General features: G+C 43.2%; 1 protein-coding gene across 1 annotated transcript in view; it reads right to left on the reverse strand.

Moving 5' to 3' along the window:
- The window catches only part of CAPN1 (calpain 1), a 306,415-nt gene extending 294,815 nt beyond the window's left edge, over window positions 1-11,600 (reverse strand). The window contains exon 1 of the mRNA XM_085625758.1: window positions 11,428-11,600. The gene's annotated coding sequence lies outside the window, so the exon portion shown is untranslated. The remainder of the gene's footprint in view (window positions 1-11,427) is intronic.
- Between the last annotated feature and the right edge of the window lie 817 nt (window positions 11,601-12,417).

The following is a 12,417-nucleotide window of genomic DNA, read 5'->3' on the forward strand; positions in this document are numbered from 1 at the left end:
TACGGGTCCACCCACCATTGACCAATTCACTAACTTGCACTTTCCCCTTTCCAGTGCAATCTCACGGATCATTCATCGGAGCAAATTAATCGAAATTGCCCGTTTTTTCTGGATGCCAGGTACCTCCCTTCGCACCTAATTTTTTCCAGTTCTGGGATTACCTATCGGAGCAACTTATCCGAATTGCCCGTTTCCGACCAGATACAGGTACCTCTCCCTGTCCACCCTTTCCGCCCCGGCGCCCCTATCCGTTCACTTGCTCACTGCCTCACGTGCCTTCCTTCCTCCCCAGCTATCGTTACGTTTACACCCGTATTCACGAGCCGCCTGTCAGACCTTATTTCTACTACAAGACGGGAGTTCCATTATTCCGACATTGAACACGTCTGGAATCTGGTTTTCCTCACTATGGTAAGCGGGCCAATTGGCTTCCCGTGTTGTGATCCACATAATGACCGGCAGTCACCATCCAATGCCTGTAAGACTTTGTCCACACTCTATGCGGCTCGAATCTTGCCACCCATCAGACCCCGTTTTTACAGCCATTCGTAGCACTCTCTTTTCGGCGCCATTCTAATGCTTGCCTTTCCACCACCTCATTCTTTCGTGAATTAGAAACCATCCGGTTCCTTCACCAGTTCACCCGTTGGCTTCTTAACGACCGCCACAATTTCTAAATATGCATGCACTCAGTAGCGGCATGTGCACTGCGCACAATTATGGCTAAAATTACCGCAGCTGCCTTATCCTAGCTCTAATTTTCCTTTTTTCCCCTCTTTCACTCTTATTTTCCCTCCCATTTCCCTACAGGCAATTTCTTTCAATACCAGGCTTGTACATTCTTCCGTCCTGATGATGATCCTTGTATCTCTGTAATAGGATCGAAACGTCGTCGACCCCAATCTAAACAGCGTGCACATTAACCCATTACGTAAAAAAGTGCATTGTCTGTATGGAATAAGCTTAAAACACTGGATTTTGTAAATAAGCTCCTTTGCCTTGCCTGAAATGTCTGTTTGTTTTGTATATGTCTTTTTTTCCCCAACGGATGCAGGACTGTGTCCCACATATGTTTTGCTGTTGATTATTGTTTGTGTTTCATTGAAGAATTAAACTGGGTGTCCGGCTGGACATTCTTAATATAGTTTCGATTCTGTACTATATTTATTCCCTTTATTCCTTAAACCATTTGAGGACCACTGTTTGTTTGAAATTAACGATTACCCAAGGTCCTCAACTACCTTTTGGGTCCCCTTGTTTTGTTAGAATATTTTAGTTAACTAATGGCATAGACAGAAGGAAAGGAGGATGGTAGAAAAGTTTTTAAGTTAATGTTTAAAAAAATATATATAACCAGTGTAGTGATATACTCTCATATATAAACGTGATTCGCTTCTCTGTATTAAAGAGCTTCTCTATATTAAGAAGCACTTTTTTTTTTTATTTTGAAGCTACTTTATGGTATTTTACTTGACATGTGTTGCACGACTCACATGCCAAATATTTTCATTAATCGTCTCTGCTCGACACAAGCTCTTAGAGCCAAGCCAGACCCTTGGCTCAGCTCTTCCTGTTTGTTTGTTGACTCCGTCACCTCTTCCTGCAGGTTACATATATATCTTTACAGTAGGGGCAGTGCACACTGGTATATTGGATCAAGATTCAGGCCTGCATGTTGCACACACTCCATGTGTTGGAGCATCTGCATCAACAAATTACCATCTAATGAGGATTGGAACCTGAGAGATTATATAAAAATCACTGCAGCGAGAGCTTTAGCCAACTGAGCTAGCGTACCGGCAAATACACTTTAGTAACAATAGCTCCCAGAGTATACAGAGTTATGAAACTGCAGGACTGATACACTACGCTGAAGAAGCACCTGTATGAATATGAAGAGAGTCTAAGGGGGGTTATATAGAATTTTCACATGGGTGGAGCTTAAAGTCCACTGTTTAAAATGTAGGTGTGTGGAGGTGTGCGCGAGACCAATCTTAGCCAAAAACACTAAAAGCCTTACTGTCCTCCTTGAAGAGCGGAACATTCAAATGTTGCAATACATTCCTTTCGCTTTCAAGATTACAGCGCTCAGAAAACCTTTCTTTGATAGCGCACCGAATACCTTTCTTTGGATGCAAGTGAATACATCGAAAACATTTCTTTGAAAAGCACGATGGTCGATTACGATCTTCGGAGAACAATGGATGCCTGTGCAAATTACCCATTAGTAAAAACATAAAAGTGAGAACAACTGTGCAAAAACGAGAGTGCACTGAAGAAGTCTCGATATCATTTTACACCCTCTGCTTTGCAAGTATTTATTTTAAAATGCAGGAGAGAGGCATCAATCTCAGTCAAGCTGTCATGCTATCTCCAGTTGTAACTTTGTATTTGCCCTCGAAGACAACTTTCAAGCACCAGAAAGTGAATGAAAACGAAGGGAGGTATTCTTAAAATATTTTGTTCTGTCCAGTTGTTCTAGGTTTGCCATGAAATCACAGACCTGTGCTGCTTTAACTACAACTTCAACTTTAAAACCTGGCTATGGTTAACGAGACATGGCTAATTTAATCATTTAAGCCTTTTATTGCTAAATTTTGACGCTAATGCACGTTCCTCAGATGAGGCCTTAGGGGTTGCTGTGGGGGGAGGGGGACACACACCCTAATGTATTATTGGGTTACTTAAGTGGGTGGCAAGCAAATCGTATTTATATTAAAGTACTTAGCTAAAAAAAAAATGTTAGTATAGGGTATTGCAATATTATTCTCCCCAAAGGGTGCATTATATCAAAAGCTTCCACTAAAAGATCTAAATATTGTTTCTTTGGCTGAACCCTGTGCGTGATGATATGCACATACATACTTTACGTAAAAGTACTTGTGGAAGTCTAATACAAGACATTATTGCTTTCTGGGCGACCTCAAAATTAACATTTACTGCACCTATTGGCTGGATTCACACAGTGTTAGTTACTTCTCATAATTTCAAATATTTCCTTTGCTTCTGCTATTAACCCCTTGGACAGTGCTAATTGCTATATTCCACATCTAGCTAGCGTGATTGTAAACTGGTGTGAGACTATCACCTAATGCGCAAGGTTTTGATCGCATTCTATCAAGAACTAAAATAAATAAATAGTTATAATATGGAGGAGAGGATTAATAACAAGCGTTTTCAATGCAATAGGTCACGCATTTGAGAACGTTTAAGTTATTGGCATTGTAAATGACAATGCCTTGTATTTATGTGTGCAAAAAACACATATATAAAAGGCATTGTTATTTTTAATACTAGTATCTCAAACTCTCGCAAATGTGTGATCACTTTAATGGCTGCCGCGCCCCTTTCTTTAGACGCTGCTCCGGTATTCAGTATAGAGTGAGCAGCACCTAAATAAAGGGACGGGGTCAACATTAATGTGAAAGTGCGTATGGGGCGCTTTCACCCAAAGTTAACAAAACTTAAATAATATATTACGGTTCTGTAGCGCAGTCGCTAAAGTGAAAGTGGTCTGTGCTGTAAAATAAATAAATAAGCATGGCCACTAAAATGAAAGCAGACTGAACCGTAAATTATATAAATAATTGTGGCAGCGAATGTGAAAGCAGCCCGGGCTGTACAATAAATAATGAAATAAGTGTGGTCGATATAGTTCAAGCAGACCGTGCTGTAATTTAAATAAATAAATTACTGAAAGCGTGCAGAGTGCTGTGAAGTCGTGGGTGGAATAGGAGAACATCACTAAAGAAAATAGTGCTCACCGATTTACAAAGCAGACCGTTGAGAACACAAGTAAAAAGTCCAATTGTTATAGGAGGTTACAAATGCAGACAAGGCGGTACCAAGGAGGGACTATTAAGCCTATTTACAAATGAAAAGCAACCATTTTGCAAGGACAGTAACAGGAGCCAATTGAAAAGATGGGTGTGAAATGGACGGAGCTTCTATGCCTAACCTTAATACAGCAGGCTTTGCAGAGCAGCGCATGCGCTGCCCAGGCTCGACCTAAAAAGTGTGTTTAAAGTTCTTACTGCTATCACGTTTTGTCATCAGATTTCACACGTAATAAGAAACTCACCTGTAATACTTTATTACAAAAGATGCTTCAGAGCCACCTACAATTTACCCCACTGTGTGCGAGGGCTCCCCTCCCTCTCTGCAGCTTCATCCTCAGGAGGAGGAAGTGATGTCGGGTAGAAGCAGAAGTGATAAAAGATCCCTTGCGGGCAGACTGTGCAGCCCAACAACTCACAAGACCAGGGTGATGCTACTAATCTACATTGATGAACACTGTTTGTCAAACCTATTGATCTTAAATGGTTTTCTTAAAAATAAATAAATACATACATCAAAAGATGCAAGCCCTTATTGTGGAGAGCTGCATCCTTCACCAGAAACAACTGCTGCTTGGTGGTCTCACCCATAGCTCCTGAGATGAATATATATATTTTTTTTAATAGATGTAAATAAGATCTCAATTAGTTAAAATTGTTTTCAGTGTAGGGACATTTATTTGATTTATTTATTCATTCTTTTATCCCACTTTATGCAATATCAAATACACAAGGATGGTCTGACTTGGGATTTAAGGACACCTACGTCATCTCCAACGCATGATGAAAATGTTTCTGCCCTAACAGATTGTGCAAAAATGGTCTCAGAGTTTTTGGGAAGGACACATGGGCCCGGCTAACTGGCCTAAAGAAGAATCAGAAGATGATATTCTACTCATACCTGACCTGGAACAACGTTTGAGCTCTGTGAAAAAGTAAACCACACACTTATATTAGATAAAATAACCCAAAATGTACACTTAGGAGTACTTTTTAAGTCACTTCGGCATTGTATGACCTTATAAAGGCATTTACTTGGCTTACAGCTTCATGCCTCTACATGGTCACAGACCTCCTGTACGGCTTACAATATCCTTATAATATAGATTTTGGGTTAAAATATCCTATAAATCAATCACTTCTTTCACCTACTCATCATTTTATCATCACTTCATTTGCATGTCTGCTTCTTTTCCCACTTCAACTTACTTCTCTCTTCTTTTTCTCCTGTGCCTTTCATATTTCTATAAAACATAGTTTTATTGTTTTTCTCCATAGTCAATTAAGCCAATTACGTCTTAATTTTTTTTTTTTTCACAACATAATTTTATTGTCAACAGCCGGAGGATGCCCGGCAGGGCGTTGCACAAAAACATAGCTGGATACAAATCACGGATAAGGACGTCGACATTTGGCATTAAGATACATAATGAAAGATTCTGTACATGACAACTGGTCATGAAACCAAGTAACCATAGGTCCACCCACCTACAATAAATAGAAAGCATAGAAAATCCGTCTAATACCAAAAAGTCTACTTCACAATCATCTGTAAATCCCCCCACTGCAGTCATATTCAAGTCATTCCACCGGTGAATCAGGAATAGCCTCCAGGTAAATCCCCCTATAGTCTGCTCATCTCTTCCGTATCTTGGGATGTCTCTGTGGACAGCCCCAGGCAGCAAAGACAGGTACCACAAGTCCCATGCAGAAATCCAAGCCCTTTTTCCAGACCCCTAAAGAAGGTGGGGAGGTGTCTTTCTAATGTTTCGCAATATCGCGCTTTGCAAGTGTGAGGCCCAGTAGCAACAAATGTCATTTATATAGATTTCCACCTATTTCATCCATGATATGCAGGAGGGTCAAAATGGGTGTATGGGGAACATCCCACCCCAGTACCCATGCCAAACAGGAAAGAACACCATGCCAAAATTTCAAAAGGGATGTACAAGACCAGACGTGTGGAGAAAAGTGCCGTCAAACACCCCGCACCTCAAGCAGAGCGGGGAGGCGATTAGTCCTGCCCGCCACAGCCAGTGCCTAGTGTAGTACACTCTGTGCAGGTATTTCAACTGTATGTATCTCAGGCGCGCCGCAATGGCAGTACCACGTGGGGACTCCAGCACCTCAGTTCAATCGCCTCCCTCGTGTGGGGTAGTGTTGTACGGCTATTGGTAACTATTGCGCGATAGATTTTCGCAGTCTTGTGCTCCCCCAGGTCCCCCATAAACACCTTAGCCTCAATGGGGCTAAATTCAGGGACGGACTCCTGTAATGCTAAGTAAGGCGCAAAGGCATGACGGAACTGCAAATATTTATAGAACTGCGATCTAGGCATTGCGTATTCTTGTTGCAACTCCTGAAAGGACTTCTCCGCCTGCCCATGGCAGTCGCTGGGGGCAGCGCCCTTTGGACCCCGACCGCATACAAGACGGAATGTAGTGGTTGAGTGCCCATAAGCCAGCACTCAACGGTATACGCGGGCTCCGACCTATCCCCGTACCACGAATCATTTAAGATAAGTAAGTGTGAGGTTGCATAATAGGCTTGAATGTCCGGCGTTGCCAATCCGACACAGTTGGTTGACTGGAAACAGGCACTCAAGGCAACCCGGGAAGACCCCCCTGCCCCCCAAAGAAAGTGGCGAAGGGTAGCATTGAGCGCTGTGAACCAGCTTGGTACGTCTTAATGTTTTATGAAGCATGTTTCTTCACCTTAAATTCCTCCCATTTAAACAAATGGCTGTATTTTTTGTCATAAATATTGCATTGTGTCTACCAGGCACTTGGAGCAAGATGCTGGCTGTGAGGAAAGCCGACACTTGGAAATGAGAGAAAATGTAAATGATGAGTTTTATGGAATCCATATAAACAAGAAGTCAACTCTTCAGTTTAATTTTCTCCCATTTCAAAGTGTCGCCATATTTATAGTTGAAAAATACAGCCACGTTTTTAAGTCGAATAAATTTAAAGTGCAAAAAAAAGTTCGAGATTCTGAACATTTTTACAGAACATTTTTGCTACGCTTTAAATTTCTCCCATTTTAAAGAAAATGGTTTATATTTGTGTTACACGTGTAACAAGGAAATGTAGCGAAAAGCATGTCCTGCGCCTCAATCAGATACAGAACAGGATCTCAGTCACACCTACATCCCTTTCATACGCACACATGTTCATACAGCCCCAAAGGCCATGCTCACTGACACACGACAGCCCTGTCATAGTGCCCCTGGTCGAAGTATTTTGTTCGAACCATAGCTTCTGGCTCTATAGACATTGGGCTTAAAGTCTATGAAGCTGGGCATGGGGATGTCTAGTAACTATGTGCAAGTTGCTTGGCCTTCAGTAGCTCACAATGATTTTCACCGAAGTAGCTCTCAAAGCAGAAAAAGTTGGAGGCCCCCGGCCTGTTGTGTACCTGTTCCGTCAGGTTTGTGAGGATCTTTTCACTATACAAACACAAAACAATGGGCAATGTCAATATTTGTTTAACCCCTTCAGTGCCCATGACGAGCTGGACTCGTCATGGGCCGCGGTTGCGCTGTGCCCATGACGAGTCCAGCTCGTCATAGACCCCGCCCGCTAATGCAACGGCCGGCACAGGGCGGGGAAAGGGGCGGGCACTGAAGGGGTTAAAGTCATTCTTCATTTTATGTAAACAAAATACTGCAATGTCATAACATTTTTACTTATGTTATTCTCCACGTAGCATTCCTTAACCCGAAACTCTTGTCAGGTACATGATATTCTTTCTTAGAACCATGATATTTCACACTCTGCACACTCTGAGGAGGTCTTGGATTGGCATGAAAGCTGTACAAGCAAAATGGAAGGGCCATGTAGAAAATCCCCCATTTCTGAGAGGTCACCTGATTTTTTGCCTTTTGCTGGACCCCATATTTTTGCTAACTTTGGAACTCTGAACTTTATCCCGGCTAGCCAGTAGTAAAGTGCATGTGCCTTTAAAGATGAAAAAATTGGCATGCTCCTAATTGGTATATTTAACTTACATACAAGTCTCTAGTTTATGGTATAAAATGTGCCCAAGGGCCCGGAATTTAAATGTCACTAGTGGACTGTAACACATTCACTATAGTTGCAGTGCAAACATGGATTCAGGCCTACTGCTGTAGCCTGGCTGTAACAGTGCAAAACATGTACTGCAACCTGTCAATAGAAACCTTTTTTGCAGGCAAATACTGTTCTTTTAAATATTAATAAGTCACTACTACGTAGGCTGCATGGTATTTAAAATCGGGCCATGTAGAAATATAATGTTAACATGTTACAGTGACTAGAACCCAAAAGCTATTTTCACTGTGGTAGGTCTAGCTGTTCTGTGTAGAAAACCAGAGTACTGATTAAGATATGAATTGTGTATCTCAGGAAGGAATTATTCAGAAAAAAAAATAAAAAAAACACTATTTTCAATAATTATTAAAAATCCAATTCAATAGTTAAGTGAGAGTTACTAAAAACAAGTAACTTTTAGAAAGTTAGTTTTCCTACCTGAACTGCCAGAAGGATAACTAACATAAGCCCCTACCACTAAATAAATGTGAACTGCCTCCGAGGAGCAAACATTAGGCTGACCTGAATGGGCAGAGATGACTCCGCTGAACTCCCAAGGAATATGCAGGGTGGGGCTGTGGGCATCCTTTTTGATACCATAGTGACAAATCTTGCTTGACAGGTCTGCTTTGTTTACATGCAACCCTTGGGACATATTTGAAAGAGAAGAAAACAGGATAACAAAGCCAGTTCTAGTGGTTCCACTGTCCACTTTCTGAAGGACTCTGTTTTTGTCCTACAAAACTCCTGTCTCTCGATTTAAATATGACTATTGGGGAACACTTGAAAGGGGAGACAACAGGATGGCAAGACATTTCTTGTGGATCCAGTGTCTGGTAGCTGAAGGACTCTGCTTTTGTCCCTACCAGACTTCTGGGCTTATTGTGGGTCCAGTGGCTGCCTCAAACTGAATTTTAGTGTTAGATAAAGGAGAACATTAAGAATGCGATTGTACACTCCCCCCACACACACCCAGCCCTCAGAGGCTAACTTTACTGTGGCTGATCAGTTTTGCCATCTGGAAAAAGGATAGGGTTACCCAGAGGAACTTTTACCCCATTGGTTAGGGCATGCCCATGAGCCATTCTGACCCACTAGCTAATGCCAGGCATAAACAAGGAACTTCTAGGCACCCACTTCTTAGAAATGCAGAGGCTCAGAAGAGGACTGGGCCTGCTTTCAGTGACTTGGGAGGAGCCTCAAAGGACTGGACCTGCTCCCTCTTGACCCAGGACAAAGAATTGTACTTCAAGGGTCATAAGACTGGCCTCCTGTTCAAGCTACAGGGATACAACAAGAACAAGAGGCATTTTCCTGGAAGTACCGAGCTGACCAGTGGCAACTGGACCTGGACTTGACCCAGCCGTTGGCCTTTACGTGACACCCTGTGAGTCTCCAAGTGCCAGTACAGGGGGAGGGGGCTTTAGAAGTATACGAATGTGGTGGATTGGGACTTAAAGGACTAAGTAAGAAGGTAAAATCTTTGACCACAATGAACATGTTTGGTATATCGACCCACACTCCATCATGATCAACCTTCATTTGCTCCTAGGTAACAGTCTACTGAGACAATTACCCATCACTGGTTCTTTTTCTACTGACAACTTTAGAAATCCATATCTCCTGCTACCCATATTGGAGTTTCGTCTTTTTGTTTATTACATTTTACTATATTCTTCTAATTTAGTTTGGTATTTTTATTGTTCTGCATTTTGACTAAATTACTGTTTTGACACAGCATAAATACTTTACACATTACCCCATGTTAAGCCTAACGGCTCTGTGCCATAGCTATCAGGTGTTTGAGAACAAGTTTATTTAGTGATTTTAAGCGCTCACCCTAACAAAGGTTCTAATTATTACTTCAAGTGGTCAGTCACCTGCCCAAAATATTAATCCAATTTCTAACAAGCTCACCTTTCTGCATGGAATATCTTTAAGCAGCCCCCTACTATAGACTAGATATTCATCAGAGCTGTCTTCTGCAGAGTGTACCCCCACCCCCCCCCCCCCACCCGGTTATGTGTGCAGTGTACTGGCCCAGCCAGAACAGCTGGAAATGCAGCCAAGGCTCCTCAGGTCACATGTCAGGCACAAATTGATCACATGATCCTGACCTGTGCTTTACATGCTGGTGCTTGTAGTTTTTTTGCTTTCAGTGAACTAATTCTGGACTACAGGCCCATGAATACAAGGAAAATCATCGGACTGGATGCTCTTCTCACATTTGAACCTGAAACAACTTGAGAGCGATGACCACCCTGTCCTCAATGTCTCCATCGGTAGGATATTAGTTCCGGAGTAGCGTGCTGCTCGCCGAAAAAGCACTTAGATGCCTCATCAGGGGTAGTAAGCGATATATAAATGAATACCATACCATACCACACCATGTTTTGTAGAGTACATTACACCCTGGTGCTACTGATGCAGGCTTTGCATCCCTTCAATAAGATCAGGGCCACTAGAATTAAGCGATTCTGCATCCGAGTTTTTTTCCAAAGTTATAGATTTGTCACATTTGCCAAACAGTCCATTATTAGCTACATATTATGCCGATTTTGACAAAAAAAATAGTTTCTACCTCAAATGGCTTAAAAAGTTACTAAAAAGATTGCTACGTGTTTGCGTGTAATGGAAGACCCCTCACAAAAGTTAACTGGTCATCTTTCAGTTGCTTTTTACTGTATTTGGTTGTTAAACTAGTACTACTGAAGTGAAATTTTCGTCCAGACAGTATTACCAGGGAAATAATTACAAAGTAATTAAGTCATACTATCAAAATGTCTCATTATGTGGCATAATTTGAGTTTTCTTGCCGCAAACTTTAATCAACCCTGCCGTATAATTTGGTGCTCCCCTGCCCCATAATTCCAGTGGCTCTGAACAAGTTGCGTGCATCACACTATAACTTCTCACTTTCTGTACTCTTATACTCGCCCCCATCTGCGACGTATAGATCAGTACACTTTCCGCAGAGGCTTCCCTATCTGCAGGACATAATACACGCATATTTTAGTAGTAAACAAGCCCCAGCTACCTCTAACGAAGACACCTCGAAGGCCTACAGCTGTGCGTGCACACCCCAGATTACTTTATGCAGGATGTCTTGAGAGTTTCATACAGCGCATTTTCGTCATGCATTTCTGCTTGTCGCGGTTATAAATGATTTGCATTGTTTAGCAACGAATATGAAAAGTGTAGGGGTGATTTTATCGGCAGCAGGGAGAGGTTGGGCGGAGTTACCGTTTTAAAGTGTTAACGGAAGACGAGCCTGTCGGAAACATCCCACACAGCACGGCAGCGGTCCCCGAGACATTCGACCGAGAGCTGAAAAGGACTAAATTAATGTTTTAATTGCAAGACATTTGCTCTTGTCCCACATAATGCGGGATATAGACCCGTCCCCCCTCCATCAAACCACACACACAGCCCAGGCTCATTTTTGGACATGTGCCTACCCACTTTGCAGGCGTGTGTATCCCCGCTTCGTCTCTACGAGACAACGGGGATCACGCACTCACCTCGGCCCCTCTGAAGGCTCCTGTCCTCAGGCAGTTCCTGTCAGCTGGCACTGCGGCTCTCCCCGCACTCAAGTTCCTGCTGCAGCTGCACTCCAGGGCTCGCCCACTCCTCCTCAATCCGTGTTCCTCCCCTGCCCCAGCCCGGATTTCATCCTCTGCGTGCCAAGACCAGCCCTATGCCCCACCTCTTCAGCTCCGACCCTGCCCTCCTCGGATTGTTACAGACCCGCCCCAGGTCAGGCCCGGCATACATATGCAGCAGTCCTCACCGCGCCTCCCCAAGGTGCGGCAAACCCTTAGCAGACACGCCCTCGCCTCCAATCACGCGCCCCACCCCTCTTCGTGACCAGCCAGACAGTCTCCACCTCCTCCAGAGCCCCGCCCGAGCTGTCTGAAGCCTTGTTCTCAGTGCGTCTAGGACGTACCTCTCGCCGCCTCTTCTCCAGGCGCAGACACATGATTCAAATTAACTTTATTGACATGATACGTTGTTAGTACACGACATGCAACTAACAATGGCAGAACAGGACGGCTGGAACATTGTTACTGCTCTTTCTTGATACAGTACAGTGGGGTCATAGAAGTGTTCGCCTTTCATTGTTTAATTTTGGTGTTTTTATGTAGCACGAAGACGGCCTCAGGGCACCAGAGCGCTTTACCGGAGTACCATTATCTACAATCATGCACGAATATATTTGAGATAAAGAACAGGAAAAGTGAAAAACATTCGAGAGTGTATGTGAGAACATACATTTAGCCCATGTGTCTTTCAAAGAAGAATTTTAAGCTCCTTTTTAGGTCTCGCGCCTAGCGTTGCAGTGCTCAGTGTGGTGTTGCGGTCTAGTCCGCGGCGCGCACTATGTGCGACGTCACCGGACTTCCGGCGGCGGCCATCTTGGATTCGGCAGTAGCGCGCAGATTCGAAGGAGATCGGAGCTCCGTACCGGCGCTCCTGCTGGGAATGTGTAATTGGAATAAAAACACTACTAC

The sequence above is a fragment of the Triturus cristatus genome, chromosome 9 (assembly GCF_964204655.1).
Source record: "Triturus cristatus chromosome 9, aTriCri1.1, whole genome shotgun sequence".
Lineage (NCBI taxonomy): Eukaryota > Metazoa > Chordata > Amphibia > Caudata > Salamandridae > Triturus > Triturus cristatus.